This window comes from Bombina bombina, chromosome 12 (genome assembly GCF_027579735.1).
Source record: "Bombina bombina isolate aBomBom1 chromosome 12, aBomBom1.pri, whole genome shotgun sequence".
Lineage (NCBI taxonomy): Eukaryota > Metazoa > Chordata > Amphibia > Anura > Bombinatoridae > Bombina > Bombina bombina.
This window is the reverse complement of record NC_069510.1, coordinates 60,962,371-60,983,487: the sequence shown is the minus strand read 5'-3', so window position 1 is coordinate 60,983,487 and position 21,117 is coordinate 60,962,371. Positions and strand designations below refer to the sequence as shown.

General features: G+C 41.8%; 1 protein-coding gene across 2 annotated transcripts in view; it reads left to right on the top strand.

The window, feature by feature from the left end:
- WAS (WASP actin nucleation promoting factor) overlaps nt 1-21,117 on the top strand; it is a 267,895-nt gene that overhangs the window by 163,169 nt on the left and 83,609 nt on the right. The window lies entirely within an intron of this gene.

The window sequence follows — 21,117 nt, the reverse complement described above, 5'->3', positions numbered from 1 at the left end:
TTCTCAAAAAAAGCCCCCAAAGATGTTGTGTTATTTCTTTCCATGCAAGTGAGTTTTTGGTCATCAAGCCTTGAGTGTAGAATAGCTAAAACAGATAATGTAAAACAGATCATGTAGGCCTCAATTACAGCTACAGGCTTTTTGCTTTTTTGGTAGATGAGTTTCTCAAGTGATCCCAAAGCTATATAATTTTTTTTTTTGTTAAAGCCCATCGGCCAAGAACTATTAGAAGCTGTGAGGTCTCCTGAAACCGACACACACAATAGCCTATTCACACCTCTTAAAGGGACATTAAACACATTGAGATGTTAATATAAAATGATAAATCATATATATATATATATATATATATATATATATATACTCTGCAATATACTTTCATTATTTATTTTGTCCCCTTTTCCTGTAATTCCATTCTGAAATTGTGAGCTTTTCAGTTCCTGTTAGAAATGGAAGTGCAAAACACTGTTCTATTCCACACAGCCATTGGCTGCACACTCTAGTGACCTATTTATAACTTTCCCTAATTGGCCACAGCAGAGAAGGTAACACAAGTTACAACACGGCAGCTCCCATGGTTTTAGAGACACTAAAAGTTTTAGATTTATTTTGTCACTGTTTTAACAACTACTGAAACTTTAAAAAATACATCTACATGTTATTCTCAGACTAATCTTTTCTATTAATGCATCATTCAATCTAGCATTTAGTGTTTAATGTCCCTTTAAGGTTACAGGAAAGGTTTATTCATGTAACCAATGGGAACCAGGGAAATAGTAATTTGCAAGTGTCACATTAACCTATTGTTATCAGAATACATCCTCAACACTTAGTAACCATAAGAATTCCATAGGTATCTTGACAATATTAAAATGTTTTTTTAAAGGAGATTGCTTAATTGTGACTTTCATATTGAACTATTGTAACCTGTTTCCATCCGCACCACACTAACCCATCTAAATGTATCTTTTTGGTTGTTCAGGTGGGCAGACTGTGCATTATATTCCTATTGCTACATGGTCGCTATTGAACTTTCACAAATATTTGTAAAATAGTATTTACAACTATTGTTTGTTAAAGCACCGTTTCAATTTTGATGTGATCTGAACACAAAATGGTGACTACGAATTTCTATACAAAGGACTTTTACTTTTACTGGGTTTTAACATTCTTTAAACTGTAAGTAATGAACTCGCTGCCTTGCAACATTGTATCTTCTTTATGAATAAAATAAAACACTTTATTTACATATATGCAACACATACATTTAAAAAACACAGCTGGTGTAACCAGAAAATAGGGGAAAAATCACTTCCACTATCTAAATAATGATCTGGAAACCAACTGCTAATTAAAAAGACTGTGAGGGCTATGAGGGACTGTGGAATCAATGATTGTCAAATGTAGGGATACAAACAGACGTAGAGGCGTATAGGCATACAGATTCTATGCGCTCAAAGGCGACCTCCTTCCTGCGTACTGCTGTGATTTAACACAGTCAGCCGATTTCTAGCTGTGATCCCTAATCCTTATTGACAAATCTCCAATCAATGGAATAACGTTTACAGGCTGCACACTGCTACATAGCATATCAAATGTATCGAATATATCAAGTTCTAGTTTGTACATTCATATCCACATTCACGTCTCTCATAGCCCCGCCCACCGACACGTTTCGTCACTTGTGTGTGACTTCGTGAGGGCTTAGGGGCGGTCTCAGCCATCTCTACTTCTATGACGGTGAGTTTTCTACTGGAATCGCTATGAAGAGACTGAATTTAATTAGAGGGACATTATTATATGCATGATCGCAATCAGTTTACATATGTAACAGTCAATTTGAATTCAATTTTATTGATGCTTATATTGACAAGCATAGTCTGAAAAATTAACAGCAAATCTTAAAGGTGTACAACATATTTATCCCAAAAAAACATTTATATGATATTGCTTCATTTAGTCCTTTATTATCTGGAGGTCTTTGTTATCTATTTTTGTTTGTTGTGAGGTCTGCCCCTGTGCTGCTGTCTTGTTCTTAACCCTTTCCTGCCAGAGATAAAGTGTCGACATCGGAACAACTGTTCCGATGTAGACAAATTGAAATCACACGATCGCGAGCTTTCAATTATTGGATCGGGTTTGGGGGGCGTCCCTTTAACCCTAAGAACACCCTCCAGACCGCGATTAAATCCAGGAAGCGCAGTAGGCTTCAGGACAGTCGTTGGCTATGACGTTCTATTACGTCATAACGGCTCTAAAGCCCAGTGTAATTATGACGGAATAGAACGGCATAATGGCGTTAAAAGGTTAATGTTCTCCTGGGGGAAATAGATCTTTCTCTAAATAAATCCTTGTAATTGCCGGTTCATTTAGTGCAGCTGCAGTACCTATTGATGTTGTAGGTGTTTGTTCCTCTTCTGATGAGTCTGATTCACTTGCTAAACTGTCTGACTGCTTATTTTCGTTTTCTTGATTTTTAGTGTTAAAGGGCCATTGAACCCAAAAAAAAAATCTTTCATGATTCAGACAGAAAATACAATTTTAAACAACATTCCAATTTACTTCTATTACCTAATTTGCTGCAATCTTTAGATATCGTTTGTTAAACAAACATCAATCACATTGGTGAGCCAATCACATGAGGCATCTCTGTGCAGCCACCTATCAGAAACTACTGAGCCTATCTAGATATGCTATTCAGGAAAGAATATCAAGAGAATGAAGCAAATTAGATAAAAGAAGTAAATTAGAAAGTTGTTTAAAACAGTATTCTCTATCTGAATCATAAAAGAAAAAAAAACAGGTTTAATTTCCCTTTAAATCTTGGATTTCATCTTTTATAGTTAGATTTGTAAAAGTTCCCTTTCTGAAGATCCGACCAATCTCTTTGTAACTTCCTATTTTTCATTTCACTAAGTTCTTCTTTAAGTTTGTCAATATGGAATTTTAATTTTTGATCAAGGGCATCAAATTCCTTATGTGTAATGAATTTGTTTGCAATCGAACAAATACAATTAAAAGGCAGGAGAGGCAATGTAAATAAAATTCTGCTACAAAAAGAATGCAGATGGATACATGAACTACACTCAGACGCACCAAAAGGACTAAATGAAGTAATATCATATAAATGCTTTTTGGGATAAATATGTTGTACACCTTTAAGATTGGCTGTTAATTTTTCAGACTATTCAATAAAATTGAATTCAAATTTACTTATGTAAACAGATTGCGATCATGCATATAATAATGTCCCTCTAATTAAATTCAGTATCTTCATAGCGATTCCAGTAGGAAACTCACCGTCATGGATATCATATAAAACTGGTTAATACCCAAGGAGGGGTTGATGGCCCTTTATATAGAAAGATAGAAAAGATAAACGGAGGACTCTATGGCTATGGTTATTAAGTATGTAAGACCAAAATGACACAACTACCATACACAGATTGAACCTGATGAGTGACCATATATACATTTTCTCTTGTAAGGTGTATCCAGTTCACGGATCATCCATTACTTGTGGGATATTCTCCTTCCCAACAGGAAGCTGCAAGAGGATCACCCACAGCAGAGCTGTCTATATAGCTCCTCCCCTAACTGCCACCCCTAGTCATTCTCTTGCAGCTCTCAACAAGGGAAGTAGCTAGAGAGATGTGGTGACTTAGTGTAGTTTATCTTCAATCAAAAGTTTGTTATTTTTAAATGGTACCGGAGTTGTACTGTTTTTACCTCAGGCAGAAATTAGAAGAAGAGTTTTGCCTGAGGTTTTTGATGATCTTAGCAGGTTGTAACTAAGATCCACTGCTGTTCTCACACATAACTGAAGAGTATGGGAAAACTAAAGCTGGGGGAACGGCCTGCAGAATTAACTGCCTTGAGGTATGTTCAGTATATTTTTTTTCTAGAGAGATGATAAGAAGTCTAGAAAATGCTGACAGTGCCTGATATATTTGAGGTAAGCCTGATTGCAGTGATTTAATAACGACTGGCATCATGCTTGCAGTAAAGGGTAATTTTCATATTACTTGCTCTTATGGCTTAGTATGTTAAACGTTTACAGGATTTATAAGGAACGTTTTTTACTAAGGGTGATAAATCTTTCTTTGGGGCCTAGTTTTCCACATGGCTGTTATTTGACTCCTAGGAGTAGTTTTTTAGGCCCTCTGACCAACAGGCCCATTTATCAAGCTCCGTATGGAGCTTGAAGGGCCGTGTTTCTGGCGAGTCTTCAGACTCGCCAGAAACACAAGTTATGAAGCAGCGGTCTAAAGACCGCTGCTTCATAACCCTGTCCGCCTGCTCTGAGCAGGCGGACAGGAACCGCCGGAAATCAACCCGATCGAATACGATCGGGTTGATTGACAGCTCCCTGCTGGCGGCCGATTGGCCGCGAGTCAGCAGGGGGCGGCGTTGCACCAGCAGCTCTTGTGAGCTGCTGGTGCAATGTTAAATGCGGAGAGCGTATTGCTCTCCGCATTTAGCGAGGTCTTGCGGACCTGATCCGCAGTGTCGGATCAGGTCCGCAAGCCCTTTGATAAATGGGCCCCTTTGAGTGCATGGTGGGAGGGGCCTATTTTCGCGCTCTAATTGCGCAGTAGTTTTTACATTCTGAGACATCCAGCTTCCCTGAAGGAGTCCCCTGACATATTGGACCTCTGTAAAGGGTTTTTGTGACTACAAAAGTCGTTTTATGGGAAGGTAGGAGCCACAGTAGAGCTGTAGCAGTTTGCCTGTGACTGTTATAACGGTTTTACCGTTTGTTTTTTTTTGCTTTTTTGAGCCTGAGGGGTTAATCATCCATTTGCAAGTGGGTGCAATGCTATTTTAGTCTAGTACATACACTGTTAAAATGTCATAGAGTTAACTGCTTTTTTCACTGTTTTGCAGTTTTTGTGTTTGTTTTTATCCCTTAAAGGCACAGTACTGTTTTTTATATTCTGCTTTTTCACATTAATTAAAGTGTTTTCAAAGCTTGCTGGCCTCATTACTAGTCTGTTAAACATGTCTGACATAGAGGAAACTCCTTGTTCATTATGTTTAGAAGCCATTGTGGAACCCCCTCTTAGAATGTGTACCAAATGCACTGATCTTACTATAAGTTATAAAGATCATATTCTGGCTTTAAAAGATTTATCACCAGAGGAAACTGACAAGGGGGAAGTTATGCCGACTAACTCTCCCCACGTGTCAGAACCTATAACTCCCGCTCAAAGGACGCCAAGTACATCTAGCGCGCCCATAGCGTTTACCTTACAAGGCATGGCAGCAGTTATGGATCATACCCTTACAGCGGTATTGTCCAAACTACCAGGGTTACAAGGAAAGCGAGACAGCTCTGGGGCTAGGAAAAATACAGAGCTCTCTGACGCTTTAGTAGCTATGTCTGATATACCCTCACAATATGCAGAAGCTGAGGAAGGAAAGCTTCTATCTGTGGGTGATTTTTCTGACTCAGGGAAGATACTTCAACCTGATTCTGATATGTCTACATTTAAATTTAAGCTTGAACACCTCTGCGTGTTGCTCAGGGAGGTTTTAGCTACTCTGGATGACTGTGACACCATTATAGTCCCAGAGAAATTGTGTAGATTGGATAAATACTATGCAGTGCCTGTTTACACTGATGTTTTTCCAATACCTAAGAGGTTTTCAGAAATTATTACTAAGGAATGGGATAGACCAGGTGTACCGTTCTCTCCCCCTCCTGTTTTTAAAAAGATATTTCCCATAGATGCCACTACACGGGACTTGTGGCAAACGGTCCCTAAGGTGGAGGGAGCAGTCTCTACCCTAGCTAAGCATACAACTATCCCCGTTGAGGACAGTTGTGCTTTCCTAGATCCAATGGATAAAAAATTAGAGGGTTACCTTAAGAAAATGTTTATTCAACAGGGTTTTATTCTCCAGCCCCTTGCATGCATTGCCCCTGTCACTGCTGCTGCGGACTTCTGGTTTGAGTCTCTGGAAGAGGCTCTACAGGTAGAAACCCCATTGGATGATATACTTGACAAGCTTAAAGCTCTTAAGCTAGCCAATTCATTTGTTTCTGACGCCATTGTTCATTTAACCAAACTAACGGCTAAGAACTCAGGTTTTGCTATTCAGGCGCGTAGGGCGTTATGGCTTAAATCCTGGTCAGCTGACGTTACTTCAAAGTCTAAGCTTCTCAACATTCCCTTCAAGGGGCAGACCCTATTCGGGCCCGGACTGAAGGAGATCATTTCTGATATTACTGGAGGAAAAGGTCACGCCCTTCCTCAGGATAGGTCCAACAAATTAAGGACCAGACAGACTAATTTTCGTGCCTTTCGAAACTTCAAGAGTGGCGCAGCTTCAACTTCCTCTAATACAAAACAAGAGGGAAATTTTGCCCAGTCCAAGCCGGTCTGGAGACCTAACCAGGCTTGGAACAAAGGAAAGCAGGCCAAAAAGCCTGCTGCTGCCGCCTCTAAGACAGCATGAAAGATCAGCCCCCGATCCGGTAACGGATCTAGTAGGGGGCAGACATTCTCTCTTCGCCCAGGCTTGGGCAAGAGATGTCCAGGATCCCTGGGCGTTGGAAATTGTGTCCCAGGGATATCTTCTGGACTTCAAAGCTTCTTCAAGATGGAGACTATTCGACCATCCTACCTATGATCCAGGAGGGTCAATATATGACTACTGTGGACTTAAAGGATGCTTATCTTCACATTCCGATACACAGAGATCATCATCGGTTTCTCAGGTTCGCCTTCCTAGACAGGCATTACCAGTTTGTGGCTCTTCCCTTTGGGTTAGCTATGGCACCAAGAATCTTTACGAAGGTTCTGGGGTCACTCCTGGCGGTCCTAAGGCCGCAGGGTATAGCAGTAGCCCCTTACCTAGACGACATTCTGATACAGGCGTCAAATTTTCAAATCGCCAGGTCCCATACGGACATTGTTCTGGCATTCCTGAGGTCTCATGGGTGGAAAGTGAACGAAGAAAAGAGTTCTCTATCCCCTCTCACAAGAGTTTCCTTCCTGACAGAGGCCAGGTTGTCAAAACTTCTAAATTCCTGCCGTGTTCTTTATTCTACTTCTCGCCCTTCAGTGGCTCAGTGTATGGAAGTAATCGGCTTAATGGTAGCGGCAATGGACATAGTGCTGTTTGCCCGTCTACATCTCAGACCGCTGCAACTCTGCATGCTCAGTCAGTGGAATGGGGATTACACAGATTTGTCCCCTCTACTAAATCTGGATCAAGAGACCAGGGATTCTCTTCTCTGGAGGCTATCTCGGGTCCATCTGTCCAAGGGTATGACCTTCCGCAGGCCAGATTGGACAATAGTAACAACAGATGCCAGCCTTTTGGGCTGGGATGCAGTCTGGAACTCCCTGAAGGCTCAGGGCTCGTGGACTCAGGAGGAGGCACTCCTTCCGATAAACATTCTGGAACTAAGAGCGATATTCAATGCTCTTCAGGCTTGGCCTCAGCTTGCTGCGGTCAGGTTCATCAGATTTCAGTCGGACAACAACACGACTGTAGCTTACATCAACCATCAAGGGGGAACAAGGAGTTCCCTAGCAATGTTGGAGGTTTCAAAGATAATTCTATGGGCAGAGGTTCACTCTTGCCATCTATCAGCTATCCATATCCCAGGAGTAGAGAACTGGGAGGCGGATTTTCTAAGTTGACAGACTTTTCATCCGGGGGAGTGGGAACTCCATCCGGAGGTATTTGCACAGTTGATTCAACTTTGGGGCAAACCAGAACTGGATCTCATGGCGTCTCGTCAGAACGCCAAGCTTCCTTGTTACGGATCCAGGTCCAGGGATCCCAAGGCAGCACTGATAGATGCTCTAGCAGCGCCTTGGTCCTTCAACCTGGCTTATGTGTTTCCACCGTTTCCTCTGCTCCCTCGTCTGATTGCCAAGATCAAGCAGGAGAGAGCTTCGGTGATTTTGATATTACCTGCGTGGCCACGCAGGACTTGGTATGCAGATCTGGTGGACATGTCATCCTTTCCACCATGGACTCTGCCGCTGAGACAGGACCTTCTACTTCATGGTCCTTTCAACCATCCAAATCTAATTTCTCTGCGTCTGACTGCTTGGAGATTGAACGCTTGATTTTATCAAAGCGTGGTTTCTCCGAGTCGGTCATTGATACCTTAATACAGGCGCGAAAGCCTGTCACCAGGAAAATCTATCATAAGATATGGTGTAAATATCTTCATTGGTGTGAATCCAAGGGTTACTCATGGAGTAAAGTCAGGATTCCTAGGATATTATCCTTTCTCCAAGAAGGATTGGAGAAGGGTTTGTCAGCTAGTTCCTTAAAGGGACAGATTTCTGCTCTGTCTATTCTTTTGCACAAACGTCTGGCTGAGGTTCCAGATGTTCAGGCGTTTTGTCAGGCTCTGGTTAGAATCAAGCCTGTGTTTAAACCTGTTGCTCCGCCATGGAGTTTAAATTTAGTTCTTAAAGTTCTTCAAGGGGTTCCGTTTGAACCTTTGCATTCCATAGATGTTAAGCTCTTATCTTGGAAAGTTCTGTTTTTAGTAGCTATCTCCTCGGCTCGAAGAGTTTCGGAGTTATCTGCTTTACAATGTGATTCCCCTTATCTCATTTTCCATGCAGATAAGGTAGTGTTATGTACCAAACCTGGTTTTCTACCTAAGGTGGTATCTAATAATATCAATCAGGAGATTGTTGTTCCGTCACTGTGTCCTAATCCTTCTTCAAAGAAGGAACGTCTATTACACAATCTTGACGTGGTTCGTGCTTTAAACTTTTATTTACAAGCTACTAAAGATTTTCGTCAAACATCTGCATTGTTTGTTGTCTACTCTGGACAGAGGAGAGGCCAAAAGGCTTTGGCAACTTCTCTTTCTTTTTGGCTAAGGAGTATATTCCGCTTAGCTTATGAGACTGCTGGCCAGCAGCCTCCTGAAAGAATTATAGCTCATTCTACTAGAGCGGTAGCTTCCACATGGGCTTTTAAGAATGAGGCTTCTGTTGAACAGATTTGTAAGGCGGCGACTTGGTATTCGCTTCATACTTTTTCTAAATTCTATAAATTTGATACTTTTGCTTCTTCGGAGGCTATTTTTGGGAGAAAGGTCTTACAGGCAGTGGTGCCTTCCATTTAAGCGCCTGCCTTGTCCCTCCCTTCATCCGTGTCCTATAGCTTTGGTATTGGTATCCCACAAGTAATGGATGATCCGTGGACTGGATACACCTTACAAGAGAAAACAAAATTTATGCTTACCTGATAAATGTATTTCTCTTTTGGTGTATCCAGTCTACGGCCCGCCCTGTCATTTTAAGGCAGGTGTTTTTTATTTTTAAACTACAGTCACCACTGCACCCTATAGTTTCTCCTTTCTCTTGCTTGTCTTCGGTAGAATGACTGGGGGTGGCAGTTAGGGGAGGAGCTATATAGACAGCTCTGCTGTGGGTGATCCTCTTGCAGCTTCCTGTTGGGAAGGAGAATATCCCACAAGTAATGGATGATCCGTGGACTGGATACACCACAAGAGAAATACATTTATCAGGTAAGCATAAATTTTGTTTTTGCACACAAAGAGGCAAAAACCTGTTAACACAATGATGTAATTTTTTATTGTTGAATGATATGTTCAAAATAAACACAAAATATGACATCCTACGGATGTTAAGTATTTTATTAATAATGAACCCAGAAACGTTATAAAGGCCGTCTTATAACGGTCCGTAATGAATATAAATCAATGCACTCGATATAAAGAGACTTGATGACCACATGAATATGTTTAAAATAAGTGAGCACGCTCTGTGGCTATTTTACTATGTGGACGCCAGGCAGTAAACACTTCTGCCAACTCGATAGATCACTATGGCAACATATGCCTATAAAAGAAGTAGAGAAGGCTGAGACCGCCCCAAAGCCCTGACGAAGTGACGCGCATGTGACGTAACGCATCAGTGGGCGGGGCTATGAGACATGAATGTGGATATGAATGTACAAACTAGAACTTGATATATGCAGTACATTTGATATGCTATGTAGCAGTGTGCAGCCTGTAAACGTTATTCCATTGATTGGAGACTGAATAGCCAATTAATAGGTATGATTGTATAACGCTGAATGTCCTCGCTACTGGAATACATTAGGTGATAAGCTCAACTGAAATAAGAGTGTTTATTCAAGCTCTAGAAATTGATATCTTTTGAATGTTTGTCAATAAGTATTAGGGATCACAGCTAGAAAACATAATTTATGCTTACCTGATAAATTCCTTTCTTCTGTTGTGTGATCAGTCCACGGGTCATCATTACTTCTGGGATATAACTCCTCCCCAACAGGAAATGCAAGAGGATTCACCCAGCAGAGCTGCATATAGCTCCTCCCCTCTACGTCACTCCCAGTCATTCGACCAAGAATCAACGAGAAAGGAGAAACCAAGGGTGAAGTGGTGACTGGAGTATAATTTAAAAGATATTTACCTGCCTTAAAACAGGGCGGGCCGTGGACTGATCACACAACAGAAGAAAGGAATTTATCAGGTAAGCATAAATTATGTTTTCTTCTGTTATGTGTGATCAGTCCACGGGTCATCATTACTTCTGGGATACCAATACCAAAGCAAAAGTACACGGATGACGGGAGGGATAGGCAGGCTCATTATACAGAAGGAACCACTGCCTGAAGAACCTTTCTCCCAAAAATAGCCTCCGAAGAAGCAAAAGTGTCAAATTTGTAAAATTTGGAAAAAGTATGAAGCGAAGACCAAGTTGCAGCCTTGCAAATCTGTTCAACAGAGGCCTCATTCTTAAAGGCCCAATTGGAAGCCACAGCTCTAGTAGAATGAGCTGTAATTCTTTCAGGAGGCTGCTGTCCAGCAGTCTCATAGGCTAAACGAATTATGCTACGAAGCCAGAAGGAGAGAGAGGTAGCCGAAGCCTTATGACCTCTCCTCTGACCAGAGTACACGACAAACAGGGAAGACGTTTGTCGAAAATCCTTAGTTGCCTGCAAGTAGAACTTGAGGGCACGAACTACATCCAGATTGTGTAGAAGACGTTCCTTCTTTGAAGAAGGATTTGGACACAAGGATGGAACAACAATCTCTTGATTGATATTCCTGTTAGTGACTACCTTAGGTAAGAACCCAGGTTTAGTACGCAGAACTACCTTGTCTGAGTGAAAAATCAGATAAGGAGAATCACAATGTAAGGCTGATAACTCAGAGACTCTTCGAGCCGAGGAAATAGCCATTAAAAACAGAACTTTCCAAGATAACAATTTTATATCAATGGAATGAAGGGGTTCAAACGGAACACCCTGTAAAACGTTAAGAACTAAGTTTAAACTCCATGGCGGAGCAACAGCTTTAAACACAGGCTTGATCCTAGCTAAAGCCTGACAAAAAGCCTGGACGTCTGGATTTTCTGACAGACGCCTGTGTAACAAGATGGACAGAGCTGAGATCTGTCCCTTTAATGAGCTAGCCGATAAACCCTTTTCTAAACCTTCTTGTAGAAAGGACAATATCCTAGGAATCCTAACCTTACTCCAGGAGTAACCTTTGGATTCGCACCAGTATAGGTATTTACGCCATATCTTATGGTAAATCCTTCTGGTAACAGGCTTCCTAGCCTGTATCAGGGTATCAATAACCGACTCAGAAAAACCACGTTTTGATAAAATCAAGCGTTCAATTTCCAAGCAGTCAGCTTCAGAGAAGTTAGATTTTGATGTTTGAATGGACCCTGTATCAGAAGGTCCTGTCTTAGAGGTAGAGACCAAGGCGGACAGGATGACATGTCCACTAGATCTGCATACCAAGTCCTGCGTGGCCATGCAGGCGCTATTAGAATCACTGATGCTCTCTCCTGTTTGATTTTGGCAATCAATCGAGGAAGCAGCGGGAAGGGTGGAAACACATAAGCCATCCCGAAGTTCCAAGGTGCTGTCAAAGCATCTATCAGAACCGCTCCCGGATCCCTGGATCTGGACCCGTAGTGAGGAAGTTTGGCGTTCTGGCGAGACGCCATGAGATCTATCTCTGGTTTGCCCCAACGTCGAAGTATTTGGGCAAAGACCTCCGGATGAAGTTCCCACTCCCCCGGATGAAAAGTCTGGCGACTCAAGAAATCCGCCTCCCAGTTCTCCACTCCCGGGATGTGGATTGCTGACAGGTGGCAAGAGTGAGACTCTGCCCAGCGAATTATCTTTGATACTTCCATCATTGCTAGGGAGCTTCTTGTCCCTCCTTGATGGTTGATGTAAGCTACAGTCGTGATGTTGTCCGACTGAAACCTGATGAACCCCCGAGTTTTTAACTGGGGCCAAGCCAGAAGGGCATGGAGAACTGCTCTCAATTCCAGAATGTTTATTGGCAGGAGACTTTCCTCCTGATTCCATTGTCCCTGAGCCTTCAGAGAATTCCAGACAGCGCCCCAACCTAGTAGGCTGGCGTCTGTTGTTACAATTGTCCAGTCCGGCCTGCTGAATGGCATCCCCCTGGACAGATGTGGCCGAGAAAGCCACCATAGAAGAGAGTTTCTGGTCTCTTGATCCAGATTCAGAGTAGGGGACAAGTCTGAGTAATCCCCATTCCACTGACTCAGCATGCACAATTGCAGCGGTCTGAGATGTAGACGTGCAAAGGGAACTATGTCCATTGCTGCTACCATTAAGCCGATCACCTCCATGCATTGAGCTACTGACGGGAGTTGAATGGAATGAAGGACACGGCATGCATTTAGAAGCTTTGTTAATCTGTCTTCTGTCAGATAAATCTTCATTTCTACAGAATCTATAAGAGTCCCCAAGAATGGAACTCTTGTGAGAGGAAAAAGAGAACTCTTCTTTTCGTTCACTTTCCATCCATGCGACCTTAGAAATGCCAGAACTAACTCTGTATGAGACTTGGCAGTTTGAAAGCTTGAAGCTTGTATCAGAATGTCGTCTAGGTACGGAGCTACCGAAATTCCTCGCGGTCTTAGTACCGCCAGAAGGGCACCCAGAACCTTTGTGAAGATTCTTGGAGCCGTAGCCAATCCGAATGGAAGAGCTACAAACTGGTAATGCCTGTCTAAGAAGGCAAACCTTAGATACCGGTAATGATCTTTGTGAATCGGTATGTGAAGGTAAGCATCCTTTAAATCCACTGTGGTCATGTACTGACCCTTTTGGATCATGGGTAAGATTGTCCGAATAGTTTCCATTTTGAACGATGGAACTCTTAGGAATTTGTTTAGGATCTTTAAATCCAAGATTGGCCTGAAAGTTCCCTCTTTTTTGGGAACCACAAACAGGTTTGAGTAAAACCCTTGTCCTTGTTCCGACCGCGGAACCGGATGGATCACTCCCATTAATAACAGATCTTGTACACAGCGTAGAAACGCTTCTTTCTTTATCTGGTTTGTTGACAACCTTGACAGATGAAATCTCCCTCTTGGGGGAGAGAATTTGAAGTCTAGAAGGTATCCCTGAGATATGATCTCTAGCGCCCAGGGATCCTGAACATCTCTTGCCCAAGCCTGGGCAAAGAGAGAGAGTCTGCCCCCCACTAGATCCGGTCCCGGATCGGGGGCCCTCGTTTCATGCTGTCTTTGGGGCAGCAGCAGGTTTCCTGGCCTGCTTGCCCTTGTTCCAGGACTGGTTAGGTTTCCAGCCTTGTCTGTAACGAGCAACAGCTCCTTCCTGTTTTGGTGCAGTGGAAGTTGATGCTGCTCCTGCTTTGAAATTCCGAAAGGGACGAAAATTAGACTGTCTAGCCTTAGCTTTGGCTTTGTCTTGAGGCAGGGCGTGGCCCTTACCTCCTGTAATGTCAGCGATAATTTCTTTCAAACCGGGCCCAAATAAAGTTTGCCCCTTGAAAGGTATATTAAGTAATTTGGACTTAGAAGTTACATCAGCTGACCAGGATTTTAGCCACAGCGCCCTACGTGCCTGAATGGCGAATCCTGAGTTCTTAGCCGTAAGTTTGGTTAAATGTACTACGGCCTCCGAAATGAATGAATTAGCTAGTTTAAGGACTCTGAGCCTGTCCGTAATGTCGTCCAGCGTAGTTGAACTAAGGTTCTCTTCCAGAGACTCAATCCAAAATGCTGCCGCAGCCGTAATCGGCGCGATGCATGCAAGGGGTTGCAATATAAAACCTTGTTGAACAAACATTTTCTTAAGGTAACCCTCTAATTTTTTATCCATTGGATCTGAAAAAGCACAGCTATCCTCCACCGGGATAGTGGTACGCTTAGCTAAAGTAGAAACTGCTCCCTCCACCTTAGGGACCGTTTGCCATAAGTCCCGTGTGGTGGCGTCTATTGGAAACATCTTTCTAAATATTGGAGGGGGTGAGAACGGCACACCGGGTCTATCCCACTCCTTAGTAACAATTTCAGTTAGTCTCTTAGGTATAGGAAAAACGTCAGTACTCGCCGGTACCGCAAAGTATTTATCCAACCTACACAATTTCTCTGGTATTGCAACAGTGTTACAATCATTAAGAGCCGCTAAAACCTCCCCTAGTAATACACGGAGGTTTTCCAATTTAAATTTAAAATTTGAAATATCTGAATCCAATCTGTTTGGATCAGAACCGTCACCCACAGAATGAAGCTCTCCGTCCTCATGCTCTGCAAGCTGTGACGCAGTATCAGACATGGCCCTAGTATTATCAGCGCACTCTGTTCTCACCCCAGAGTGATCACGCTTGCCTCTTAGTTCTGGTAATTTAGCCAAAACTTCAGTCATAACAGTAGCCATATCTTGTAATGTTATCTGTAATGGCCGCCCAGATGTACTAGGCGCCATAATATCACGCACCTCCCGGGCGGGAGATGCAGGTACTGACACGTGAGGCGAGTTAGTCGGCATAACTCTCCCCTCGCTGTTTGGTGAAATTTGTTCAAATTGTACAGATTGGCTTTTATTTAAAGTAGCATCAATACAGTTAGTACATAAATTTCTATTGGGCTCCACCTTGGCATTGGAACAAATGACACAGGTATCTTCCTCTGAATCAGACATGTTTAACACACTAGCAATAAACTTGCAACTTGGTTACAATCTTATTTAACAAAAACGTACTGTGCCTCAAAGAAGCACTAAACGATTAAATGACAGTTGAAATAATGAACTGAAAAACAGTTATAGCATCAATCCTTAAAAACAACACAACTTTTAGTAAAGGTTTGTTCCCATTAGTAAAGTAACAATAATTAAATTTGAAAATAAAAATTACAGAGCAACGTTTTTAATCACAGTCAATATATAAGTCTCACAGCTCTGCTGAGAGAATCTACCTCCCTCCAAAGAAGTTTGAAGACCCCTGAGTTCTGTTAGAGATGAACCGGATCATGCAGGAAATACAAGAGTAACTGACTGGAAATTTTTGATGCGTAGCAAAGAGCGCCAAAAACGGCCCCTCCCCCTCACACACAGCAGTGAGAGAGAAACGAAACTGTCACAATTAAAACAAGCAACTGCCAAGTGGAAAAATAATGCCCAAATATTTATTCACTCAGTACCTCAGAAAATGCAAACGATTCTACATTCCAGCAAAAACGTTTAACATGATAAATACCTATTAAAAGGTTTAGTGTACTTTTAACAGAGTACTTCCGGTGAAATACCATCCCCAGAATACTGAAGTGTAGAGTATACATACATGTCATTATAACGGTATGGCAGGATTTTCTCATCAATTCCATTCAGAAAATAAAAACTGCTACATACCTCAATGCAGATTCATCTGCCCGCTGTCCCCTGATCTGAAGCTTTTACCTCCCTCAGATGGCCGAGAAACAGCAATATGATCTTAACTACTCCGGTTAAAATCATAGTAAAAACTCTGGTAGATTCTTCTTCAAACTCTGCCAGAGAGGCAATAACACGCTCCGGTGCTATTGTAAAATAACAAACTTTTGATTGAAGTTATAAAAACTAAGTATAATCACCATAGTCCTCTCACACATCCTATCTAGTCGTTGGGTGCAAGAGAATGACTGGGAGTGACGTAGAGGGGAGGAGCTATATGCAGCTCTGCTGGGTGAATCCTCTTGCATTTCCTGTTGGGGAGGAGTTATATCCCAGAAGTAATGATGACCCGTGGACTGATCACACATAACAGAAGAAATCAGCTGTGTTAAAATCACTGCAGTACGCAGGAAGGAGGTCGCCTTTGAGTGCATAGAATCTGTATGCCTATACGCCTGTACGTCTGTTTGTATCTCTACATTTGACAATCATTGATTCCACAGTCCCTCATAGCCCTCGCAGTCTTTTTAATTAGCAGTTGGGTTCCAGATCATTATTTAGATAGTGGAAGTGATTTACCCCTTATTTCTGGTTAGACCAGCTGTGTTTTTTAAATATATGTGTTGCATATATGTAAATAAAGTGTATTCTTTTATTCAAAAATAATTCACTATAATAGTGTGTAATTCAGCACTGGGCTTAAAGCCCCAAATCCTTATTTGGATCCCCAATCCAATATATAACATTGTATCTTCCTAAGAGACCCTCAAACGAGATTGTGCCTTCGAGACCAGGATTTTTAGGGGACATGCTTCCATGCACACGAAGTCCAAACTAGTTCACGAGAGTGCCTTTAAAAGTGCCTACGCCTACATTATGGGTCACTTAGAAAGGTACAATTTTGCAAGGCAGCAGGTTAACATACACCCAGATTACAATATATGCGCTAAACTGGCTGCGTAAATAACTAAAAAAAATGAGCGGTATCGCACTCTCCATAGTGCTGCCATTACAAGTTACTGAAACCCTTTTTTTGTTGTGCGGTATGGTGCGTTAAGCTCCATACCGCACAAAACCCAATGCCTGACTTGACGTGCAATGGGGAGAAACTAACACCTGCGATCCCCAATGATGTCTATGGGGAAAAGAAAGTTACGTTAAAACACCCTAACATAAACCCCTAGTCTAAATACCCCTAATCCACCGCCCCCCCCGACTTCGACGACACTAAATAAAGTGAAGTAACCCCTAAACCGCTGCCCCCACATCGCTAACATCTAAATTAACCTATTAACCCCTAAACCGCCACCCCGAAACTAAATAAAACTTTCTTTCATGTAATTAGCAAGAGTCCATGAGCTAGTGACGTATGGGATATACATTCCTACCAGGAGGGGCAAAGTTTCCCAAACCTCAAAATGCCTACAAATACACCCCTCACCACACCCACAATTCAGTTTTACAAACTTTGCCTCCCATGGAGGTGGTGAAGTAAGTTTGTGCTAGATTCTACGTTGATATGTGCTTCGCAGCAGGCTGGAGCACGGTTTTCCTCTCAGAGTGCAGTGAATGTCAGAGGGATGTGAAGAGAGTATTACCTATTTGAATTCAATGGTCTCCTTCTACGGGATCATAGGTTCTCTGTTATTGGTCGTAGAGATTTATCTCTTACCTCCCTTTTCAGATCGACAATATACTCTTATATACCATTACCTCTACTGATTCTCGTTTCAGTACTGGTTTGGCTATCTACTATATGTAGATGAGTGTCCTGGGGTAAGTAAGTTTTATTTTTTGTGACACTCTAAGCTATGGTTGGGCACTTTATATATAAAGTTCTAAATATATGTCTTTAAACTTATATTTGCCATGATTCGGGATGATCAATATTCCTTATTTCAGACAGACAGTTTCTTTATTTGGGATAATGCATATGAATAATCAATTTTTTTCTTACCTTTAAAATTGTTTCAATTAGATAAACCCAGTGAAGGCTCAGGCATTTCTGAAATGTGTTTCAGATCTAGAGTTGGCTGGAGTAATTGTGCCAGTTCCAGTTCTGGAACAGGGTCTGGGGTTTTACTCAAATCTATTCATTGTACCAAAGAAGGAGAATTCCTTCAGACCAGTTCTGGATCTAAAGATATTGAATCGTTATGTAAGGATACCAACATTCAAAATGGTAACTATAAGGACTATTCTGCCTTTTGTTCAGCAAGGGCATTATATGTCCACAATAGATTTACAGGATGCATATCTTCATATTCTGATTCATCCAGATCACTTTCAGTTTCTGAGATTCTCTTTTCTAGACAAGCATTATCAGTTTGTGGCCCTTCCATTTGGCCTAGCAACAGCTCCAAGGATCTTTTCAAAGGTTCTCGGTGCCCTTCTCTCTGTAATCAGAGAACAGGGTATTGCCGTATTTCCTTATTTGGACGATATCTTGGTACTTGCTCAGTCTTCACATTCTGCAGAATCTCATACGAATCAACTTGTGTCATTTCTTCAAAGACATGGTTGGAGGATCAATTTATCAAAGAGTTCGTTGATTCCTCAGACTCAGGTAACCTTTTTGGGTTTTCAAATAGATTCAGTGTCCATGACCTTGTCTCTAACAGAAAAGAGACGTCTGAAATTGGTTTCAGCCTGTCGAAACCTTCAGTCTCAATCATTCCCTTCGGTAGCTTTATGCATGGAAATTCTAGGTCTCATGACTGCTGCATCGGACGCAATCCCCTTTGCTCGTTTTCACATGCTTTGTATGCTGAACCAATGGTGCAGGGATTATACAAAGATATCACAATTAATATACTTAAATCCCAATGTACGACACTCTCTGACGTGGTGGATAGATCACCATCGTTTAGTCCAAGGGGCTTCTTTTGTTCGTCCAACCTGGACTGTGATCTCAACAGATGCGAGTCTGTCAGGTTGGGGAGCTGTATGGGGATCTCTGACAGCTCAGGGGGTTTGGGAATCTCAGGAGGCGAGGTTACCAATCAACATTTTGGAACTCTGTGCGATTTTCAGAGCTCTTCAGTTCTGGCCTCTTCTGAAGAGAGAATCGTTTATTTGTTTTCAGACAGACAATGTCACAACCGTGGCATATGTCAATCATCAGGGTGGGACTCACAGTCCTCAGGCTATGAAAGAAGTATCTCGGATACTTGTATGGGCGGAATCCAGCTCCTGTCTAATCTCTGCGGTTCACATCCCAGGTGTAGACAATTGGGAAGCGGATTATCTCAGTCGCCAGACGTTACATCCAGGCGAATGGTGCCTTCACCCAGAGGTGGGGACTTCCAGAAATAGATCTGATGGCCTCTCATCTAAACAAGAAACTTCCCAGGTATCTGTCCAGATCCAGGGTCCAGGGATCCTCAGGCGGAGGCAGTGGACGCGTTGTCGCTTCCTTGGAATTATCATCCTGCCTATATCTTTCCGCCTCTAGTTCTTCTTCCAAAAGTGATTTCCAAAATTCTAATGGAACGTTCGTTTGTACTGCTGGTGGCTCCAGCATGGCCTCACAGGTTTTGGTATGCGGATCTCATTCGGATGGCCAGTTGCCAACCTTGGACTCTTCCATTAAGACCAGACCTATCTCAAGGCCCTTTTTTCCATCAGGATCTCAAATCATTAAATTTGAAGGTATGGAAATTGAACGCTTGATTCTTAGTCATAGAGGTTTCTCTGACTCAGTAATTAATACTATGTTACAGGCTCGTAAATCTGTGTCTAGGAGGATTTATTATCGAGTCTGGAAGACTTACATTTCTTGGTGTTCTTCTCATAAATTCTCCTGGCATTCTTTTAGAATTCCTAGAATTTTACAGTTTCTTCAGGATGGTTTGGATAAAGGTTTGTCTGCAAGTTCCTTGAAAGGACAAATCTCTGCTCTTTCTGTTCTTTTTCACAGAAAGATTGCTAATCTTCCTGATATTCATTGTTTTGTACAGGCTTTGGTTCGTATCAAATCTGTCATTAAGTCAATCTCTCCTCCTTGGAGTCTTAATTTGGTTCTGAGAGCTTTACAAGCTCCTCCGTTTGAACCTATGCATTCTCTGGACATTAAATTACTTTCTTGGAAAGTTCTGTTCCTTTTGGCCATCTCTGCTGCTAGAAGAGTTTCTGAGTTATCTGCTCTTTCTTGTGAATCTCCTTTTCTGATTTTTCATCAGGATAAGGCAGTGTTGCGGACTTCATTTAAATTTTTACCTAAGGTTGTGAATTCTAACAACATTAGTAGAGAAATTGTTGTTCCTTCATTGTGTCCTAATCCTAAGAATTCAAAGGAGAGATCTTTAGATTCTTTGGATGTAGTAAGAGCTTTGAAATATTATGTTGAAGCTACTAAAGATTTTAGAAAGACTTCTAGTCTATTTGTTATCTTTTCTGGGTCCAGAAAAGGTCAGAAGGCCTCCGCCATTTCTTTGGCGTCTTGGTTAAAGTCTTTGATTCATCAGGCTTATATAGAGTCGGGTAAATCCCCGCCTCAAAGAATTATGGCTCATTCTACTAGGTCAGTTTCTACTTCCTGGGCGTTTAGGAATGAAGCTTCTGTTGATCAGATTTGCAAAGCAGCAACTTGGTCTTCTTTGCATACTTTTACTAAATTCTACCATTTTGATGTGTTTTCTTCTTCTGAAGCAGTTTTTTTGTAGAAAAGTACTTCAGGCAGCTGTTTCAGTTTGATTCTTCTGCTTATATTTTCATTTTTTTTCATTATTGAGATTAAAACTTTTGTTTTGGGTTGTGGATTATTATTTTTCAGCGGAATTGGCTGTCTTTATTTTATCCCTCCCTCTCTAGTGACTCTTGCGTGGAAGTTCCACATCTTGGGTATTTATTATCCCATACGTCACTAGCTCATGGACTCTTGCTAATTACATGAAAGAAAACATAATTTATGTAAGAACTTACCTGATAAATTAATTTCTTTCATATTAGCAAGAGTCCATGAGGCCCACCCTTTTTTGTGGTGGTTATGATTTTTTTGTATAAAGCACAATTATTCCAATTCCTTATTTTGATGCTTTCGCTCCTTTTTTATCACCCCACTTCTTGGCTATTCGTTAAACTGAATTGTGGGTGTGGTGAGGGGTGTATTTGTAGGCATTTTGAGGTTTGGGAAACTTTGCCCCTCCTGGTAGGAATGTATATCCCATACGTCACTAGCTCATGGACTCTTGCTAATATGAAAGAAATGAATTTATCAAGTAAGTTCTTACATAAATTATGTTATTAACCCCTAAACCGCCGGCCCCCCACATCCCCAACACGAAAATAAAGTATTAACCCCTAAACTGCCGACCCCCCTCATCGCAAAGACTAAATTAAACCTATTAACCCCGATTGGCTCTTCAAATCAGCCAATAGAATTTAAGCAGCTCTCATCCTATTGGC